The sequence below is a fragment of the Pyrus communis genome, chromosome 12, assembly GCF_041283825.1.
Source record: "Pyrus communis isolate YQ-2024b chromosome 12, ASM4128382v1, whole genome shotgun sequence".
Lineage (NCBI taxonomy): Eukaryota > Viridiplantae > Streptophyta > Magnoliopsida > Rosales > Rosaceae > Pyrus > Pyrus communis.
The window spans coordinates 23,585,727-23,607,486 of NC_142576.1; the positions used below are offsets into that span (position 1 = coordinate 23,585,727).

The window sequence follows — 21,760 nt, forward strand, 5'->3', positions numbered from 1 at the left end:
GACTTAAATTGCTAAAATGACTTAGAAGGAGGGCTTAGTTAACAACTTTTTCACCATAAAAGTTACGTTGAAAATGCTATGTTAGCATGGGAATCATGAAAAAATTTGGCCAAATTATATTATATAGAATTGGGATCAGCAACTCAACCCCATATTTTGATTTTTTTTTTCCCTTAATTTTCAATATGTCTTATTAATTATACTTGATTCAAATCGAGACATGACTGACTGACAAGTCTATAATTTAACATGCCTATTGAAAGTAAAGTGAGTATATAATAAAAATATTTGACATGGCAAATGATGAAAGTGAAGTGGCACATACCATCAAAGTAAAAATTTACCTATGCATTTACAAATGCTCTTAAACCATGTATTATGGTGTCATCACTTAGAATAAACAAGTGCAAGGAAAAACCTTTGGTGTGCAAAAATCATTTTTCTTTTTCCTTTTGGCAAAAGTACGCTGAGCAATAAAGTTTGGGAGGTGGAACCGTGGAAGAATATGAAAGGATCAGGGGAAAAAAAAGGAATCCTGTTTTGAATGTTATATTCTTCTCGTGCGCTTATGCTTTTTTGCTTTGCAGAACTCTAATTTAATTCATATTAGATGAAAGGCACACACTACTGTATGTAAATATATATTTAAAAAAAAAAGGCTGCCTATAAGAACATATGGCTCGTTTTGTAGACATGATTTCATTAGAATGGAGAGCCAAATTTAAAGGTATATTGAATAGGCTGTTTCGGTTCAGTGTACAAGAAAAATTCTCAAAAACAATTGTTTGATATGGTATTAAAGTGGGCACGTTGACTAAGCCCGAATTATATTACTACCCTTAAAAAATAGAAGATCAATGGCTAATGTATAAATAGGTTGCAAGTGTGAGAAGGCCTTTTGACGAATGTAGAAAGTCTCACATTGAAAACTTGACAATGACTTAACAATATAATGACAGGTTCTACTACTAATTGTTATACTGTTGATCTTTGGTTATAGAACCTCACACTAAGTGTATAGTATACATATGGGAAATGCAAATTAAATACGGCATTAGTGTGATTAATTAGTAGTGCGTTGTTTCTCTACAATTTTAGAGTAATGGTAAGTAAACCAATTTTTTTAGACCAAATTTGCAAACTATATGATGTGTCATTCATAAGAAATAATCACGCTAATCAATGGTTAAGTAATAAGCTAATCATCAACAACTACATCATATGATTTACAAAATTTAGTCTAAAATTTGATCTCCCAAGTATTACCCAAAATTTTAACGTCTATCCCTGCCACCGTATCTGCCAACCCCTTCCAGGCCACATCCGCCACCACCATTTCAGAAACAACGATCTCATGGCAAACTTTTTTGCCTTTATGCGCACTGGCAGAATTTCAAATTAGAAAAAAATTGGATATCCTTTTTAACATCCGAATAGGCCACTCCATCAAGGATAAGTCTCTTACTTGAGATTTCTGGTCTCTACTCCACATTCCAATAAATCAAGTGCGATCGTAATGTCAAAAGAACTTAAAGTCAAAGAGCTTGAATTGAGCATCCAAAATGGTTGAAATCCACTCTAATCAGTCAATAAAAATTAACAACGCATATCAACGTAAGGCTTCAATATAATAGCATGAACAAACTTCTGAAAAACTTCAAAACTGTTTTCTTTGTTGATCTAGTTTAGTCTTCCTCGAAGTCTTCTCCGAAGTTTACCGAGTTTTCATTGGAGTCTTCCTCAAAGATAACTGTGGCCTTGGACATCTCCTTACTTTCATTTAGCTTCTGTATAGCATCGTCAGACTGATCCAATAAATATTGTATGTCCATTTAATCCAGGTTCTTGGCATGCTCGAGTATAAACCGTGCAAACTCAATCCCATTATTTGACCCATCCAGCACTATGGTAACCTCCTGAATCTGATCAACAAAATCCAGATTCTGTAGCTTCCAGTATTCCTTATCAAACCCAGACACCTGGAACAGAAAGAAGACAACAAGCAACCAATTTGAAATTCTCCACAAAATAAGAACCCAAACGAAATATCCTAAAACCTCTACAGTGATATTTTGACCAACCCAATTTTATTAATTAATATAAGGAGCTTATTACTTGATAGAGGTGTGGTTAAAAAAATATTTTTTGAATTATTTAACTTTAATGGAAGTTGTATTGATACAAAGTACTGCATAAATAGTGGAGCATTTCAATTTTCAATAGATAGTCTGAAATGCCAGAAGTTTCATCACAAGAGGATGTAAACATACTTGAGAAGCTAGCAACAGTTTAGCTTCACCAACAAGGTGTTCATGTTGACCAATTAGAACGTATTCGCAAGCTCAAAGACGTGATAGGAACTCTAAAGAATGAATCGTTCTCGACATTATTTACAATGTGCAGACAGGTTATCTTAAAACTTGACCTAAATAAACCTTGGGGACAATGCATACTTTATAATTATTTGATTGCATCATAAAACTTAAATGGTGTTGGTTGTTTTGACAATTTACAAGAATAATGTTAGGGAGACCAAATTTATAAATCAAATTTTGTAAACTAAATGATGTGGATGTTGATAATTGGATATTACTTAAGTATTGATTAACGTGCTTATATTCAATTGGTGACACATTATTTGATTTATAAATTTTGTTTAAAAATTTGGTCTCCCTAATATTATCCATTTTACTATGTGAAGACAAGTTTCTTAAAACACATGTAAAGAGATTTTTACTTATTACAATGTGGAGGTTAATACTAATTATAACTTGCTCAAGTTGAGACCGAATATTTTTTCATGAGTAGATGGAGGTCTTACGATATTAAGAAACGAAAACATAGACTTAACTTACATCAGGTGGACGGTCCAGAAAACTTGGGACAACACAACACATTATATATAAGGTACACAACTTATGCAATCCCCTCAATAGTGAGACCACTGCAGGAATGATATCATCAGAAAAGCTCCTTAGATCCAATCGCAAATATAAAAGATGATCAAATTGAGCATGCGTGGATCCTTCCCTGAACAAAGCCTGCAATGTCATAAAGGAAAAACCTATATCATGTTTCTCATTTTGTTATAGCAAGTGAGACCATTATTAATGTAAAAGCGTTGTTAATTATCCTGGTTAAACTGAAATGTAAAGAGAGAAAAAAGAAAAAAAAATTTCGGATAACAAAATATCTGGTTTGTCACCGAAAAGTACTATTCAGTATGAAGGGTCATGGTCCTCATTACCTTAACGGTCGCTGCATTTAAAACAAGATGTTCAACCCTCTGTAAACTGTAAAAATGCTTAATCAGTTTGTCAGTCATCTGTGTCTTAGGCTTCAGCCAAATAAGAGCTTTTTCTAAACATTCTAGCCGTCCCAAGTTTGCCTGATTCATCAGATGCCCTTTCCATTCTAAATATTTTAGTTTTGGAGCAAAAATATTTAACGACTTGCCACTACGCGAATCAGAGCTGCACCATATAGATATGGCTATGGTTTCTAATTTCTTGCCTGAGATGTTAACATGCTCAAGTGTACAAATAGCATAAACTCGAAATTTTTCCAAGGACGAGCTTTCAATGATGATATTTTCTATTCGACAAACACGAGATATAATTAATTCCTTGATGAATTTGCAGGAACATGAGATCCACTTGAAAAACCCTTCATCTTCAATATCAACATTAATCAACTCCAAGTATTCAATATTAGAAGAAAAAGAAACGGAAGGTGTTTTAACAATTGTACCATCCATGTTCACATATAGAGACCTCAAAGAATTGCACAAAGAAAGACACCACAAGGAAATGCTGATGGTTCCTCCACAAGATCGTTTAAGTTGCTCGAAACACGAAGAACTTCAACATTACTGTAGACATCGAAATTTCGGTGAAATGAATGTTAACCAATAATTAAAATTTCAACGCTCACGTGTCACATAAATTTTACATGTAGCGTGTGACTCAACGAAAAATCGAAATAAATTGGAAAGGTCATCAAATAGGACACGTGTCAATATCTGGCAGAAATGATTTATTTCATCTGATTATTTAAATCCAAAAAATCAAGTTTTGGAATTCTATAAATAGGAGGCCAAGGCATTCATTTCAAAGGGAAGAAGGAGGGAGAAAGAAAGGGAGAAAGAAAGGAAGAAGAAGAGAAAGAAAGAAGGGAATTTACATCACACCAAAACCTTGAAGCCTTGAAACTCTAAAGCTCTCAAGCAAAATCCCGAAGGATCAAGAAAACACTCTTCGTTCTTCGTCAAACCCTCCTTCAAGGTCAAGCCCCAACGGCCCTTGAAGAACTTCCGCCGACTCAAGATCAAGCCCCGACGGCCCCTTGAAGAAAGTGTTCATCATCCGTTCGTCCTAAGATCAAGCCTCAACGGCCCTTTGGATCAACAACCTCAACAAATCCACACATCCAATCAGTCTTCAAGATTAGGCCCAAAAGCCCTTGAAGATCCGCTCATCCATCAACCCTCAAGATCAAGCCCCGACGGCCCCTTGAAGAAATCCATACACCCAGTCTTCAAGATTAGGCCCAAAAGCCCTTGAAGATCCGCTCATCCATCAACCTTCAAGATCAAGCCCAAAAGCCCTCGAAGATCCGTTCATCAACTGTTCATCCCTAGATCAAGCCCCAACGGCCCTTTGGATCAACAGCTCATCCACAAACCTACACCCTACGAAGATAGAATCAGAGGATCAAATTACAAAGAGATTGTAACCCCAAAAATCATTAAACACAAAATATATTTTGTACACGTATTCTTGTTTCTTGTTTCAGGAACTTTTTCGTGTTTACAAATTTGGCACGCCCGGTGGGATAATCTCTACCTCTCATCTCTGTCTCCGTTCAAGATATTCAAGCACAGTCCATGGCTTCAAACAAAGAACAAGTCATGACTATCGGCACTACCTCCATTGAAAAACAGCTGGTTCAGATGAAGGAAACAATTGCAAGGCTGATAAAGACTGCAGAGGAGAAAAACTTGCAAACCGCCGGACTCATCAACCGTCTGGAGGCACAGCATGGCGTCAAAGTGAAACCAAGCTCTCTTCCAACTAAGAGGACCGAAGAAGGCTTCAACCCAAATGCCTACGAACTCATGTCAAAGGCTAGGCATGACTTTGCTTCCTCTTCAAATCTTGGAAAGAAGGTTTCAAACACCGTCAACGACAAAGATCGCGACCTCACCGAGACTCAAAAGAAGTTGAAGGAGCATGATTATGGAGTTGACAACAACAAGGCTGGACTTGGCTTCACACCAAATGCACCCGTGAAGATTTCAAGCAAAGTGAAGAAAGCTAGCGCTCAACACATCAGCGTGAGCATTGAACCAGACCAAGAAGAGCCTAAACCCTCCTCTCGGACGTCGGTCTTCGATAGGATGAGCCATTCAAGCTCCAGAACTTCAGTGCTTAATCGCATTGGTGGTCAAGACCGAACCTCTGTCTTCAAGAGGCTTAACGCGCCGACATCTCAAAGCTCTGTTTTTGAAAGGTTGTTAAAGCCTAAGAAACAAAGCAACACAGCTATCTCTCCTCCGCAACGATCAGCTTCAGAAAGATTTGGAAAGAGGAAGACAACACCAAAGGAAGAAAAGCTCGATGGGTTAGGAGAAAAAGACGACGCTCGAAGCTTGATTCCTTCAAGGATGGAGCGCCAAGCAATCCTAGAGGTCGACACAAAAGGACCACTGAAGGTAAGGAGGCGCATCATCGTCCACACTGGCAAATCTTCATGCCAACAAACTCAAGAGAACGGCACTGAAGAGGAGATCCAAGATGTTTTCTACATCACGGTTCAAGAAGGTAAAGAAGACGAAAGCCCGAGGAAATACTCAGAGTCCTTACTCTCCGACCCTGATCCAAGCGGCAGTACAACCATGCAAGTCATGACCACTGGAGCAACTTCAATCGAGGAGCAGCTAGCTCAGATGAATGAAGCAATCGCAAAGCTCACACGGACTGTGGAAGAGAAGGACTTGCAGATTGCCGCACTTGTCAACCAACTAGATGCGCTGCCCGACGTGAAAGTCGACCCAAATATTGGCCTATTAAAGAAAGAAGACGACGAAGAAGAGGAGCCACCAGCGGAGAAAGTTGAAGAGAAGCCGAAGCTAGACCAAGCAACGGCATCCATGGGATCTCTCTCTATCCAGTAGCTACAGGAGATGATCGCAAGCACTGTCAGGACACAGTACGAAGGAAGCTCGCATGACTCCGCACTGTACTCAAAGCCTTACTCCAAGAAGATTGATGCTTTGAAGATGCCAATGGGTTATCAGCCCCCAAAATTCATGCAGTTCGATGGAAAAGGCAACCCGAAGCAACATGTCGCCCATTTCGTTGAAACTTGCAACAATGCTGGGACAGAGGGAGACTACCTCGTCAAACAGTTCGTGCGTTCGCTGAAAAGTAACGCTTTTGACTGGTACACTGACCTCGAACCCGAGTCTATCAACAGTTGGGACCAGCTAGAAAGGGAATTCCTCAACCGTTTCTACAGCACTCGTCGTACTGTAAGCATGCTAGAGCTGACCAGTACGAAACAGTGGAGAGATGAACCTGTCATCAACTACATAAATAGATGACGCTCTTTAAGTCTGGATTGTAAAGATCGGCTTTCTGAAACCTCTGCCATTGAGATGTGCGTTCAAGGCATGCAATGGGGACTACACTACATCCTTCAAGGCATCAAACCACGAACATTTGAGGAGTTAGCCACCCGCGCCCATGATATGGAGTTAAGCATCACCAGTCATGGGAAGAAAGAACAGATCGCCGACTACAAGAATGACAAAGTTTTGGGGCCAAAGGTGGATAAGGCTGCGTGGAAACCCACCAAGGAAGCAATGACGCTCAACACAACTCCAGTCAAAACCCATACACGAGGCAAGGCGATTCAAACCGAAGCTTTTCGTGATCAAGAGATACGTAGACGCACTTTGAAGGAGCTTGAGGAGAAGACTTATCCATTCCCCGACTCTGACGTGGTTGCCATGTTGAAAGACTTGCTTGACAAAAAGGTGATCGACCTACCTGAGTGCAAACGGCCGGAAGATATGAATCGTACTGACAGTCCAAGGTACTGTAAATTCCACCGCTTAATTAGTCATCCGACAGAAAAGTGCTTTGTGCTAAAAGATCTCATCATGAAGTTGGCTCAGAAAGGGATCATCGAGCTAGATCTTAATGATGTGGTGAAGTCAAACTATACCACCGTCACTTCTGGCTCTTTGAACTCAAAATCTTCACCTCAACCGCTGGAGGCATGCTCCAAAACCATGCCAGTCAAGTCAAGTGAAGTTGAAGGATGGACTTATGTCACTCCAAAGAAAATGCACAAGAAACATAGGTCTCCTCCACAAGTTCACCAATCGGAAAGGGGGCAAAGCAGCTACCGTCAACCTTCAAAGCTACATGAAAGTGTTGAGGATGATGAAGTTATGACACAAAGATCGTCCGTTGCCATCACGATGCGCGATTTCTTCCCCAAAGACTTCTTCAATCACTCAGTCAAGACTCCTTGCTATAAAGATTGCAAGGAATGCTTCTCTAAGATCGTTTGACAACATCAAAAGCTCCTTGTCTGCATGAGCTGAAACTGCATCGGCACCAAAAGCTCCTCGTTCACACGAGCCTAAAAGGTGACAACCAAACGCTCCTCGTTTGCACGAGCCTAAAAGGCGACAACCAACGCTCCTGGTCTGCACGAGCATAAAAGGCAACATCAAAAGCTCCTTGTCTGCACGAGTTGAAACTGCAAACGACACCGCAAGCTCCTCGTTCGCACGAGCCTAAAAGGTGATAAACAAATGCTCCTAGCCCGCAAGAGCATAAACTGTGTACGGCACCAACAAAAAAAAAAAAAAAAGCATTTGAACTACGTTTCGACTTGATCTCTTTGTTGGAAGGGTATGTAGGTAGCTTGAACGTTTAATTTTGAGTTCAGTCACATCAAAATAAGGTTGTAGTAAAAGTGACTAATGAAAGTCAATATTATTACATTCTTTGTACAAAAAAAATTACATGTTATTTGTAAAAAAAAAAAAAAAAAAAAAAAAAAAGAGCAAAATGTCGAAAAAACCCAAAATAGTGGGCTGGATTGTTGTGTTGATGATGAAGGCCCATATACCCAAAAGAACCGGGCCCTACTTTCTCTCAAGCCGCAGGCAATTCCTTCAATGGGCCTTGGGCTTGACTGAGTACTCGTCTCCTTGGCGTCAATCTCCAATCTCATCATTTCTCCTCAGCCCTTCAAAAAAATCCCCAAAATTCTCAGGTTTTCGATCGTCTCGATCCACCCAATTCCATGGCCACCACCAATGGCGCCTTTCCGAGAGCTGCGGACGCAGACAGACAACTTTTACCTCGCCATTTCTCTCCACCATTTGTCCACTGTATAAAACTTCAGCCACAGAAAGCAGAGCAACCCTTGTTTTTAACTTCTCTGATTCCAATTCGGAAGATGGCGAGGAACGGTGTCGCTTCGTGGCGGAGGAAGTCGGAGAAGCTGGATCTCTCGCCGCCGCATCCGGGAAAGCCTTCTCCAACAAATGCTTCTGCAACGAAATCCTAATTCTCTCTCCCGCATTCACACCACACCTCTCTCTCTCTCTCTCTCTCTGTCCTTTAAAAACTTGACCAGAGCAAAACCCACATCCCAGAATTCGAGTTCAAGCTCCAATGTCTAAGCACTCATCCCAGCCCGACCCGGAAACCATTCAGTTCTTCGAAGCTTTCAAAAAGTTCAGGCGTTTGAAGCCGTTTGAGCCGTCCCTGGGCGTTCTGGGATTCTTCTTTGCCAGTGTTTGCGTGATTCTGTGCTTCGTTTACTTGGATGACAGAGCTTTGGCCAAAGGGTTTCAGTTCCCCAGGCCAATCGGAGCGGTTTATGTGGCTGCAGAGTAACTGGCCGGGCAAGCACCGGAGGGTTGAGTTTCTGGAAGAAGAGGGTGGTGGGTGTGACGTGTTTGAAGGGGATTGGGTGTGGGACGAGGCGTATCTGCTGTATCAATCCAACGATTGCCGGTTTTTGGATGAAGGGTTTAGGTGCTCGGAGAATGGCCGTCCTGATTTATTTTACACCAAGTGGAGATGGCAACCCAGGCATTGCAACTTGCCCAGATTTGACGCGAAGTTGATGTTGAAAAAACTGCGTAACAAGCGGCTTGTTTTTGTTGGCGATTCGATCGGGAGAAACCAATGGGAATCACTCCTGTGCATGCTCTCTTCTGAAGTTCCTAATGAGGATTCAATCTACGAAGTTAATGGAAAACCAATCACTAAGCACAAAGGGTTCTTGGTCTTCAAATTCAAGGATTTTAACTGCACTGTGGAGTACTACAGGTCTCCGTTTCTGGTGCTGCAGAGCCGTCCTCCTTCTGGAGCTTTGCAAAATGTCAGAACAACTCTGAAAGTGGATCAAATGGATTGGAATTCTGTAAAGTGGAGAGATGCCGATGTGTTGGTCTTCAACACGGGACACAGAAAGAAGAGAGACTGCAGAAATTAAGAGAGAGATTAAGAGAAAAGAAGCAACGTAAGACTAATCCCATTGCCGGCGATTTCGAATTGAGTCTTGCAGGGAAGGGGAACAAACCACAAACAACAATCAGAAGTAATTTTGTTTTGCAGGTAGGTGTCTTCTTGAACAAACTTTGGTCAGCAAAGAATCTATTATACGCTAGCAACCCCTGCGTTTCTCTATACCTGCAACAACAACACGAAGCAGTCCAAAAATGGCAGCACCCACATGTTTTCCTTCAGCCTAAATCTGAAGAAAACCAAAACACACAAGAGCTCCGCTCCCCGCTCCACCGACGAAGTTGCTCAGTCAGCGACGTGAGCTTGGAGGACCCCAACTCAGGGTTTGGGTGGAAACCCTGCTTGTATTTCGCCAGAGGCTACTGCAAGAACGGAGCCAACTGCAGATTTTTGCACGGCGGTGGGCTCGGAGACGCCGTCGTCGAAGGCGGTGGACATGTGGTTGTTGAGTCGCCGAGCAAGCTTGAGATGACGGAACACGACAAGGCACTTCTTCCTCTCCATCCATGCAGCTCCTCGCCTGCAAGTCCCTCAGCTTCACTCTGGCCACCGTGGTCAAAATCGGCGAAGAACTTCAGTGACCGCTGTCAAACGACTAGCCGATCGTGAAGCTCGACGCCTTACACTCTGCTTCAAGCTCTGGATGCTTCTGCACCTCCGCCATGGCTGCTGCCTTTGAATGTGATTAACAAAAACAAAGTTTGTCAATTCACATCCAAAGACCTCATCCATCTGCTTGCCTCTGCTGCTGCCTTTGAATGAGATTGACAAAACCAAAGTTTGTCAACTCACACCCAAAGACTTTCTCCGAACTCCGTTGCTTCAGCTCTCCAAACTCCATAGCCGCAACAACAGCATCCACTGACTACTCCAAGCTCCTCTGCAATTTCCTCCCTGCACCATGTGGGGAATATATATATAAAAAAAAATTTCAAAGGGTCGGAGACAATTTTTCAAGAATGGGCAATCTTCAGAGTGTGAATGTTGGGGTGATCAATACCGCTATAAAAAGCCAAGGCGACACGACCACCGATTCAAAAATCCGGATTTTCCTGCGTGAAGTTCGGCGACGCGTTCGCAGCTTTTCAGAAAACGCGTTCAACTTTGTCAAAAGATATCTGACAAAGTCGAGAACACGTGGAGGCCATCATCGCAACTACACGTCTTTAGCCGACAAGTGCAAAGTTCGGCGACGCTTTCTCTGCTTTTCAGAAAACGCGTGCAACTTTGTCAAAAGTGGCGCTCGTTCAGAAATCGAAGAGGCGTCGTTCAGAAATCGAAGAGGCGTCGTTCAGATATCGAAGAGACGTTTGTCGACAAGGGTAAAAGAACGGTACCACCACTTGCTATTAAGAAATCCCTATATGTGTCGACCTTCGTCTCTTATGGCAAGGCAGACCTGAAGAAAATGCCCAACTCTTCCTCACCTCTGAGGGCGCACTCCCAGCAAAGCCTCTCGAAATACACAATTCTTCTTCTTCCTTTAAGAAAACCTATTCAACCTTTGAAGATACCAGATGCCTGGAGTACAGATGACCCAGGAGGAAACGATAGATTGAAGCATGTGCTGATTCATTCACCGCTTCTTCAAAAGCAAAGGTATCTCATATCATCAAGGGCGAAAGCAAAGGTATCTCATATCATGCTTTTTCCCTATCTTTTCCTTTGCCCTTGTTCTCACCTGCCAAGACAAGGACAGAGAAAGCAATATGTCGGAACCTCCACTCAAACCAGTTGCCACCAAGAAGTGAAGCACCATTTAAATGCAAATGTTGCATTCAACTCCTGCATCGGAGGACAAATACTACAAGAGAAGAGGCTAAACCTGCATAAGGAAATACCACTTCTGCAAAGGGGAGCAAGTAAGGCAAGTGAAAATGATACATCGAAGCATGTGGAGACAAGCACAACAAATATATGTGTTGATTCATTCGCTGCTTCTTCGAAAGCAAAGGTATCTCATATCATGCTTTTTCCCTGTCTTTTCCTTTGTCCTTGTTCTTACTCGCATGACAAAGTGAAAGAAGCAATCAGCCGGCACTTGGAGTCAGTCTTCCGATCTGGAACCGACTACCTGGAATCTATTCCTGATTGCTTACCTAGTATTGCTCTCGAGTAGTCATCTTCAACGGTTGATACACTGCCAGAGAAGGGACAAGGAAACTTCAATCTTTCCGATTCGTATTCAATACGAATTGGAAAGATTGAACAAAGAAACAGGTCAGCACCTCCACCTCGTACTTGCCTGCCATATCCTGAAACCGCTCGTAGACCTTTGGGGGGAGACCAAAAGAATCCTGCTGCCCAGTTCAAGAGTAGCACAAAGGAAAATCAACGAGCGGAGGAGACCAGAAGAATCCTTCAGCCCAGTTCAAGATCAAGCCTCAATGGCCCTTGAAGAAATCACAAGTCCGATTCAAAATCAAGTGTTCACCACCCTTGAATCAAATTCAACTCCAGATAAAAGGAGTAAGTTCAGACCTTCGGAGGAGACCAAAAAAATCTTCCAGCCCAGTTCAAGATTAAGCTTGTGGAAAATCAACGATTGGAGGAAACCAGAATATCTTCCAGTCGAACTCAAGATCAAGCCTCGATGGCCCTTGAAGAAATTTCCAGCCCAATTCAAGATCAAGCCCCGACGGCCCTTGGATCGACATCTACATTAAGGAACTTCAAAACGCATCTTCTACACGTGACAAGCACATGTCTACGACGCGCCTTGAAGTGGGGGCATTTGTAGACATCGAAATTTCGGTGAAATGAATGTTAACCAATAATTAAAATTTCAACGCTCACGTGTCACATAAATTTTACATGTAGCGTGTGACTCAACGAAAAATCGAAATAAATTGGAAAGGTCATCAAATAGGACACGTGTCAATATCTGGCAGAAATGATTTATTTCATCTGATTATTTAAATCCAAAAAATCAAGTTTTGGAATTCTATAAATAGGAGGCCAAGGCATTCATTTCAAAGGGAAGAAGGAGGGAGAAAGAAAGGGAGAAAGAAAGGAAGAAGAAGAGAAAGAAAGAAGGGAATTTACATCACACCAAAACCTTGAAGCCTTGAAACTCTAAAGCTCTCAAGCAAAATCCCGAAGGATCAAGAAAACACTCTTCGTTCTTCGTCAAACCCTCCTTCAAGGTCAAGCCCCAACGGCCCTTGAAGAACTTCCGCCGACTCAAGATCAAGCCCCGACGGCCCCTTGAAGAAAGTGTTCATCATCCGTTCGTCCTAAGATCAAGCCTCAACGGCCCTTTGGATCAACAACCTCAACAAATCCACACATCCAATCAGTCTTCAAGATTAGGCCCAAAAGCCCTTGAAGATCCGCTCATCCATCAACCCTCAAGATCAAGCCCCGACGGCCCCTTGAAGAAATCCATACACCCAGTCTTCAAGATTAGGCCCAAAAGCCCTTGAAGATCCGCTCATCCATCAACCTTCAAGATCAAGCCCAAAAGCCCTCGAAGATCCGTTCATCAACTGTTCATCCCTAGATCAAGCCCCAACGGCCCTTTGGATCAACAACTCATCCACAAACCTACACCCTACGAAGATAGAATCAGAGGATCAAATTACAAAGAGATTGTAACCCCAAAAATCATTAAACACAAAATATATTTTGTACACGTATTCTTGTTTCAGGAACTTTTTCGTGTTTACAATTACACCCCACTGCATTGTGAATCCAATCGATTAGTTGAGAACGCACATTAACACACGAGCATGTGTTCTATTTCTGCCTTGGTCATAGTGACCATTACAAAAAATACCGAAGTAGTTTATCCTATTATCACCACGCTGAAGCAAGAACCTATCCAATGAACTCAACAAAGCGGCTGAACTACCTAAACTCGCCCATGGGAGTTGTCTTCGGTAAGAAATCACGTAACTCCAATGAAGGAGTTGACGGATAAAGTTCTCTGCATCTTTTGGACGCCATGCCAAAACAAGTGAGGTCCCTTATAGTAAGCAAGGAAAGGATACGATAAGCAAGTACATTGGGAGATCACTGAATCTATCTACCATAGTCATACTCTCCAATAAGACTTGGGGTAGCCAATACCTTCAGTTTGCGTTCCACGAAATATGTTTTTCAATTGAACACTGAATCAATTAACCAAAACAAAGATTCTGAAATTAATAAGCTGCTTCGAAGTACCTAATCGCACAAAGCCATTAGGAATATGTGCGGGATCAATTGCGGGGATGCTCTTCAATCTTGGTCCTACAGAGTCTGGAACTTCATGAATTCGAAGCGCCACCGCACGCATTTAGATGACCTTCGGCAAGCTTTCCTTCGTATGCGCCAACATAACCTTAAAATGAACCCATCCAAATGTGCATTTGGCGTATTAGCCAACAATTTCTTAGGTTTCCTCGTGCATCTTCGAGGCATCGAGGTGGACGAAAACAAGGCACGAGCAATCATTGGCGCTCCACCTTCGAGGACCAAGAAGCAACTACAGTCCCTACTCGGTAAGATTAATTTCCTCCACCGCTTCATTGTTAATTCGCCCGGAAAGATGAAGGCGTTTTCCATGCTTTTGAAACTCAAGGATACTGACAAATTTGAATGGCGCAAAGAGTACCAAGACGCTTTTACACAAATCAAGGTTTCCCTTACAACTCCTCGGCGTAGCAAGCCTCTCAAGTTGTATATTTCGGCAGCCAAGGAATCTATTGGTTGTCTTCTTACTTAAGACAACGATGCCAGGCATGAGTAAGCTATCTTCTATCTCAGTCGAAAACTTAATTCACCAGAGATTAATTATTCACTTATTGAGAAGCTCTGCTTGACCTAGTTTTTCGCCGTATTAAAACTCTGGCATTACTTGCTCCCATCGGTTACTCAAGTCATCGCCCATACATATGTTATTCATTACATGCTCATGCGGCCTATAATAAAAGGCCGAATTGGGAAGTGGACAATGGCCCTGTTCGAGTTTAGTTTGCAATACGTGCCCCAAAAAGCCATCAAAGGACAAGCATTAGCTGATTTTTTGGCCCATCATCCCTCTCTATATGATTTCGGGGGCAATGATGTCGAAATTGGCATGGTGGAAACACGTGACAATTATTGGACGATGTACTTTGATGGCTTTAGTACCTCGACCTCGGCTGGTGTTGGTATCGTCATTCAATCCTTAGATCACTACCGCTGGTATTTTTCGCTCAAGCTAGATTTCGATTGTACGAATAATCAGGTCGAATATGAAGGCCTCATCATCGGCCTTACTGTCCTTCATGACTTAAGAGCAGCCCACATCATCGTCCTTGGTGATTCAGAACTTGTGATTAACCAACTCAATGGCACTTTTCGGTGCATGAGTTGTACTTTGGTGCCCTATCACATGATTGCCAACTATTTGGCCAAGTTGTTTGAAGGAATCACATTCGAGCACATCTCTCGCTTTCGAAACACTGAAGCAGACGAACTGGCACAAGTAGCTTCCGGAGCACAACTCTTGGAGGGCAAACTAGGCCGGGTAATACCAGTAGTGCGGCGACCACACCCGGCTATGGTTAATCATCAAGTTCTTGAACACGATCCTGTGATCTATACATGAGTCATATCCCTACCTTCATTGTTGGAACGAGAGGGTCCTGTAGATGTTTGCGCTGTTAAGACATTAACAGAAGATTGGAGAAGGTCAATTATGCAATACCTTGATAATCCCATGGGCAAACACGACCGCAAGATAAAGGTACATGCCACAAATTATGTAGTATATCAAAATGAGTTGTACTCAAAGGTGAAGAAGGCCTATTATTATTATGCCTCGGCCCAGAATAAGCAACCCAAGCTATTGCGGAAGTACACGAAGGAATATGCAGAACGCATCAATCCGGACGAAAAACGCGTTGGTTACTTCATCGACACAGTTATTTTTGGCCGAGTATGTTGAAAGATTCCGTTGAATATGTGCCAGGGTGTGTACAATGTCAGATCCATAGACCTGTGCAGAGAATCCCGGCCGAATTGCTTCACTCGGTCACTAAACCAGGGCTGTTTAGATGATGGGCCTTGGATGTAATCGGCAAGATCACACCATTTTCCGAATCAGCAAAGCATGCATGGATATTCGTAGCAACCGATTATTTCACTAAATGGGATGAGGCAAAGTCATACGCTGAGTTAACCTCAAAAGAAGTTTGTAGATTTGTGGAGGAAAATATTGTGACAAGATTTGGTGTACCAGAAACGATTATAACAGACAATGACACGATTTTCACAGCAGTTCGGTTTAAAGAATACACGACAAGTTTAAAAATTCGGCTAGAACAGTCCATGCCTTATTACCCACAGGCAAACGGACAGGCCGAAGTAAGTAATAAAGTCTTAATTGGTATCCTAAAAAAAATGATTCAAGAGAAGCCTGTGATGTGGCATTTGAAGTTAAACGAGGCATTATGGGCGTATCGAACTTCACTCTGATCAGCAATAGGGACGTCTCCATATGCGTTGACTTACGGGCACGACACGATGCTGCCAGTCGAGCTAAGTATAAACTCGTTACGAGTAATCGAACAAAGCAGTTTGTTTAGTGCCGAGTATAATCAGGCCATGAGGTAAGAGTTAGAGGACTTGAGCAAGTTTGGCTTGATGCCTATAATTTGTTGGTGGCACAGAAAAAGATCGCCAAGCGAGCTTATAATCAATGGGTTAGACAAAAGACGTTCGGCGAGATCTAGTTTGGTAAACTGTGTTGCCGGTAAGAACTAAAGATCCTAGATTTGGGAAATAGTCGTCAAATTAAGAAGAACCATTCATCGTCCACAGAGTTTTTGGCAAGGGGTCATACCACCTCAAGGTTTGAACCGGTTTAGTTCCTAAACTTTTGATCAACGGGAAGTTAAAAAAAAAAAAAAAAATATCCAGTCACTTGGGAGATACGAGAATAAAAGTTCATTTCATTAATTTCACAAAAAAAAAAAAAAATTTACAAATAGAGCTGGTCGACCAGCTTACAATTAAACAGTTCTAAGGTGATGAATGAAGGAAAGCTTCATATGCGGCTTTTAATTTTAACCACCTTACTTCGCTCATTGTAATCGCAGCTTGCCGAGTTCTCTTACCCATATTCAGCTGCTCGATCCATTTCGCGCTAGCCGCATATTCGGTCAAACGAGGTTTAATCGAGTCGAAATCCTTCGCAAGCTCAGAAGTAATGGCCAACCTCTGATATTGGAGTTCTGCAATTTAACGGTGAATGTCGGCTAATTGTTCTTTCTTCACCTTTATCGCCTTGACCTTTGGATGAAAAGCTTTTTCAACGACCCTTGCAACCTTAAAGTCGTCTTTTGCCCGAAGAGCTTTCTCGAAGAAATCAAAATATTCTCGGGTTCGTTCGAGGATAGAAGACATGTGAGTGACAGTTTCATTGTTTAGTAGGTCGTCGACTGCAAGGTCGTCTAAACATTCTCCTATAGAGTCGAGAACTTTGAGTTCAAGGATTTGAGAAGCCGAGAGAGACAAGAGGTCATGTAGCTTGACAAGGGCATTTGACTTGGTCGTTGATGCAGAGGTTTGGCTGTAGTGGCAGAAGGATCGGTCGTCCCCAAAGAACTGGAAAGAAGGGAGTCGAGCTCAACTTCCCATGAAGGCTTCACATAAAAAGATTTTAGAAAAAGGAAAATCTTAAAGAATATAGAAGAGAAGAAATTTGTGTTAGACTTGCCGAGAAGAGACTTCGGGCATGTCTCTTGGTTCGTTACTCAACCTAGAGAGCTTAATGGCCGAACCCAGTGTTTAAGACTGCTTTTTAATTCACGTGGCCGATGAAGGTTATCTATGTTTAACGGCCACTGAGGTGGCCATGAAATATAGATAACACTATTCGACGCATATTTCGGTGAAACGAGTAATTGGGCACCTGACATTTAATATTTTCTCGGTTTAGAATTCTAAAGCATTAAGTTAATAAAAATATAATGAAGGTTCTTACAAAAGCTGAAGTAACCTTCTGTGGAGGAATGCCGAGATTCTAATCTTGGAGATGAATCGGCGTTTCTGCCGTCGCTTCTGTTTTGACAGGAGGTACCGCTTCATGCCCCGTATTCGCTTTGATAGCAGGAGGGTTAACTTGGCCAACCGCTTTGACCACCAGTTGAGGATTGGTGGGTGGCAGTTCGGCCGGTCGGGGGCACCTCACCGACAAAGGTTCTTCACTCTCATCCTCCTAGACAGAAAAAGGGTCTCCTGAAAAAGATATTGCTGACAAAAATGGTCGTACCTCTTTTTCTACGATGATTATTGATTTCTTTTTTAGGGGAGGGCATTTCTTGGCCAGAGTGGCTACCTTCCCCACAGTATTAGCTACTGGGCCGACCCAAAGAGTAACAAATGACCCTAGAGTTGCAGGACCCTCGACCAATGGAGCGACGACTGGTTCGACCATGGCCGGAATAGTGGCGCGAATTTTAGTTGCCTGATCCATCGGAGGATTTTGCAATTCTCTTGTCTAGGCCTCCATGACAGGAAGAGGAAGAGAAACGCTAGGAGCAGTTGATCCCATAATGTGGCTAGAGATAACGTGAATCTTCTGCTCCCCCTTCTTTGCCAATTGCTTGACACATTTTTTAGGCTGGAATGTCTCCTGCCGTCTCGGCGGGGTCGTTTTGCTCGACGGAGTTGGCACATTAGTTGCCACCTTTTTCACAGGAGGGGCAAGTTTTTTCTTAGCCACGGCCATCGCAACCACCTCGGCCATTTTTATGGTTCAGCCACCTAAAAACACTGAACTTGAATAAAAAAGAAATTCGAAATAAACAAGCAAGAAAAGTAAAAAGGAAAATTGTATACCTTAGGCCGTTTCTTTGGACTTCGGTGTAAGAATTTTCTTTGGATGGCTGTCAAAGAGTTTCTTCGACCGGTGTATAGAAGAAATCCTTAGTGTAAGCATCCCACAAGTCGACAAAAGTGCTGGCATATCGGGACTCTAGGGTTTTTGATCGAAGGCAGAATTTGGTGCACTGCTCGGTGAACTCTTTCTCGGCTATCTTGCATTCTCTTTTCGAGGAGCTGGAGATGCGCTTTCCGCTCAAAAGGGAAGGAGAAGAAAGGAACGGCAAAGGGCACCCTTGGAGATAGCCTAGTTGGTGAGCTAGGAAATTAGGATGGTAGACCTCGCAACTACCTCGCCCGAGCTTTGCAACCATATGGCAAGTCACGAGTCATGATGAATGATCTCTAGGACTTCCGATGATCGACATCATTGGCCGCTTCCCATGCTGATTGTGGAAGGATGAGGGAGGATGGATATGTCCAGTGATAACAGATTTGGAATTCGTTGTCGGACAAATCTTCTAGGTTGAAGAAATATCTGAAAATTTGTTCGACAGAGTGAGTAGGGATGGGGCGTGAAGCCAGCTCCAGACCCATCGCTTTAGAGGAACTGAAGCTTGGGATTTTTGGCCGCAGTGTCGAGAAGTAAACTTGCAGCCAGAGCTGGAAGACCCAGAATGGGCCGTTTTGGAGGGGGTTGATTCTCCCCAAGGTTTCTTTGGCCAAACACCTGGTAAGGTTGGCAAAGACATCTGGACTGAGAGTCAGGACGTGAACGTTGGCAAGGGCATCTGCGACTGACATGTTCTCGGCGAAACATTTATTTGACTTAGCAAAAAAGACATATTTGTTGTACCAGTAGAATAAGAAAGCCCCAAGTTCTCCCTTATTGAGATCTTCTTTTTTTGAGCAGGCGAAGTGGGTGATCAGAGTCTTGTTGTTGAAAAAGTTCTTGTATAGTTTCTGCACATCCTCTTTCGATGGCTTTTGGTCACCCTTCATTAGGGCTTCAACAACACGTTCTTTGAAGAACATCTTCAGGTCTAGGTCGAACTTATACTTGGTAAGAGAAATATCGACCGGGAAGCTGGTGGGAGATGTGCCAAGTATAACCGAGATGTCTAGAATCGTTAGGCCAAGGTGGCCAAGAGGGAGAACCATCGTGTTGGTGGCAGAGCACCAGAAGCTTAAGGAAGCTATCATGAGTTCTCTATCTAAGTTTATCTCGATGGTCGAGAGTTTGATGGCATAAAAAATGCCAAGAGATTTCCACTCGTTGTCAAAGTATGGCTTTATCTAAGTGACCCAAGCAGCCCAGGATGCAGTAATCGAGGGCCAGACACCTTGGGGTTTGGCCAAATCCCATTTTGACCAATCATACCCTTAGAATAAGGGTTTCAGGCAGTGGTCTTTGAGCATCTGGGTAATTACTTCTAGAACATTATCCTTGAAAAGTGGGCCGAGGGTTTGGTGAGAAGTGTTTAGCTCATCCTCAAATTTGATGGTTTTGATAGTGTTTCGATCAGTGATGCTTTAACATTTATTGCATTCCTCGACAACTTGGTGATGAAAGTGTTGGCAGCCATTGAAGAGGATGAAGGTTTTCTGGGTTTCAAAGTAAGGTTGGTTTTCTGAGTTTGAGAACAAATGGTAAAGAAATTTAAGAGTCTTGAGAGTGTAAAACTCTGAATGAAGAAAGTTAGGTATTTATAGGCTTTGAGGAAGAAGATCAATAGTTTTATTATGAAGAGCTAAGGGTAGATTCAACCGCAATGTTATGTAATCATGACGGATATTTAGTGAATCTAAACAAAGAAGCCGAAAAACTTGCAGATTAAAGATGCATAATGGCGTGTGACTGTGAGTTTTATGATGAAAGGATGTTTCGGTGCTCGCACGAACTTAAAGATGCCAAAAAATTCGCGAATCAAGGTTGCACGATTATATTTGGTGGTGAGTTTATGGTGAAACGATGTTTCCGTAAGCCGCACTCCTCAAGCGTCATTATTAGGGGCAGACATGTCGGAAAGATGCCACGTGGCAAAAAGATCTGACATGGTTGAAATCGCGTAATCGTGCTCCATAAATGCATCTCAGTGGTCGTGAAATTTGAGGTTTCTCAATGTCCTTTAGTAATATGCTAAGGAGGCGATTTCGCTTGTTCAAGGTTAGAGTTCGGCCAAGATTTGCAGGCCGAAGACCTCAGAAGCGAGGAGGCAATGTTTGAGCCCAAAATAATATTATTGGGTTGAGCCTAGGTTTGTTCTCGGCTCAGTACTCTTCCAAAAGTATTGTGGGCCATCCAGCCGCCATAGGCTGCCCAATTAGGTCGACCGAGTCCTATTGTGAGAAGGATTGATTCGAATAAAGGAAAATCGGTCTAATCCTGGTACAATGATGGGTCTCGAAGCTGAAGGCGCTGAGAATTAGGAAATGAATCTGGTTCATTATAGAGCTTGGTTCAAAGTCCTGTTGGAACTAGGATTGGCCGAAGCCTAATTGGATCGGATTAAGGAGTCCTAGTCCAAGTACATCTCTAGTTCGGCTAAGAGCAGGCTCGTTGCAATAAATACAAGCCATCGTGCAACATTTTGGAAGCCCTGCCAATTCAACACACAAACTGCCTTGCGCAAACTCTCGCTCTACGCGAAACCTCTCAATAACCTTGAGATTTTTATTTTCTTTTTCCTGCCGACACATCTTCAGTTTGGATAAACAGCACTGTGAAGACAACTGGCGACATCTTCAGTTTGGATAAACAACATTGGAGCTGTAGAATTAGTCGATCAAGAAACACCTTTAGTTTGGATAAACAGCACTGCTTCGGCTGACTGATTACCTATCCAAGTCTCCGTCGACAAGGATTTTCGAGCCCTTGTTGGTAGAGGTCATCTCATCAGCCTTCTCGGCGAAGTGAGGTGTTACCAAGTTACTACATTCGGCACATTGAAAGCCGAATATGATATTGAACTTCACAAAACTAACAGCCTTGTCTTCAGGCTCTAGAACCCGAAGGCCGAGACGTGTTCCTTCCTCGGCTGCAGTTGCGAGATCCAGAAGTCAGCAGCACGCTTAACGCAACATCAACATATTTTACTCCTGATTGAGCTCGGCCAACGAGTTGGCACGCCTTGCAGATAATCGAATGACGTAGTTAACTTAATAATTACTCGGCCTGCGCGCCACGTAGGCATGATAGTTTTTAGGGTCAACAGATATACAATAGTAAAAAATGGCAGCAAACTCTTTCCAACCGAGCTTTCAGTTTCCTACGTGATGCTGAGTCATTTGTAGGCAAGATTTTCTGCTGTCAAATTTGACAGCAGGTATCAAATTTATATTATAATTTTTTAATAATTGTGAAGCAATATATAATAAATGTTATTTGTATTCCAAGAATTTGGTTG

The 21,760-nt window shown here is 42.5% G+C and overlaps 1 pseudogene; it reads left to right on the plus strand.

Moving 5' to 3' along the window:
• Positions 1–8,624: 8,624 nt before the first annotated feature.
• Positions 8,625–9,528, plus strand: LOC137712294 (protein trichome birefringence-like 10 pseudogene; annotated as a pseudogene).
• Positions 9,529–21,760: the final 12,232 nt, after the last annotated feature.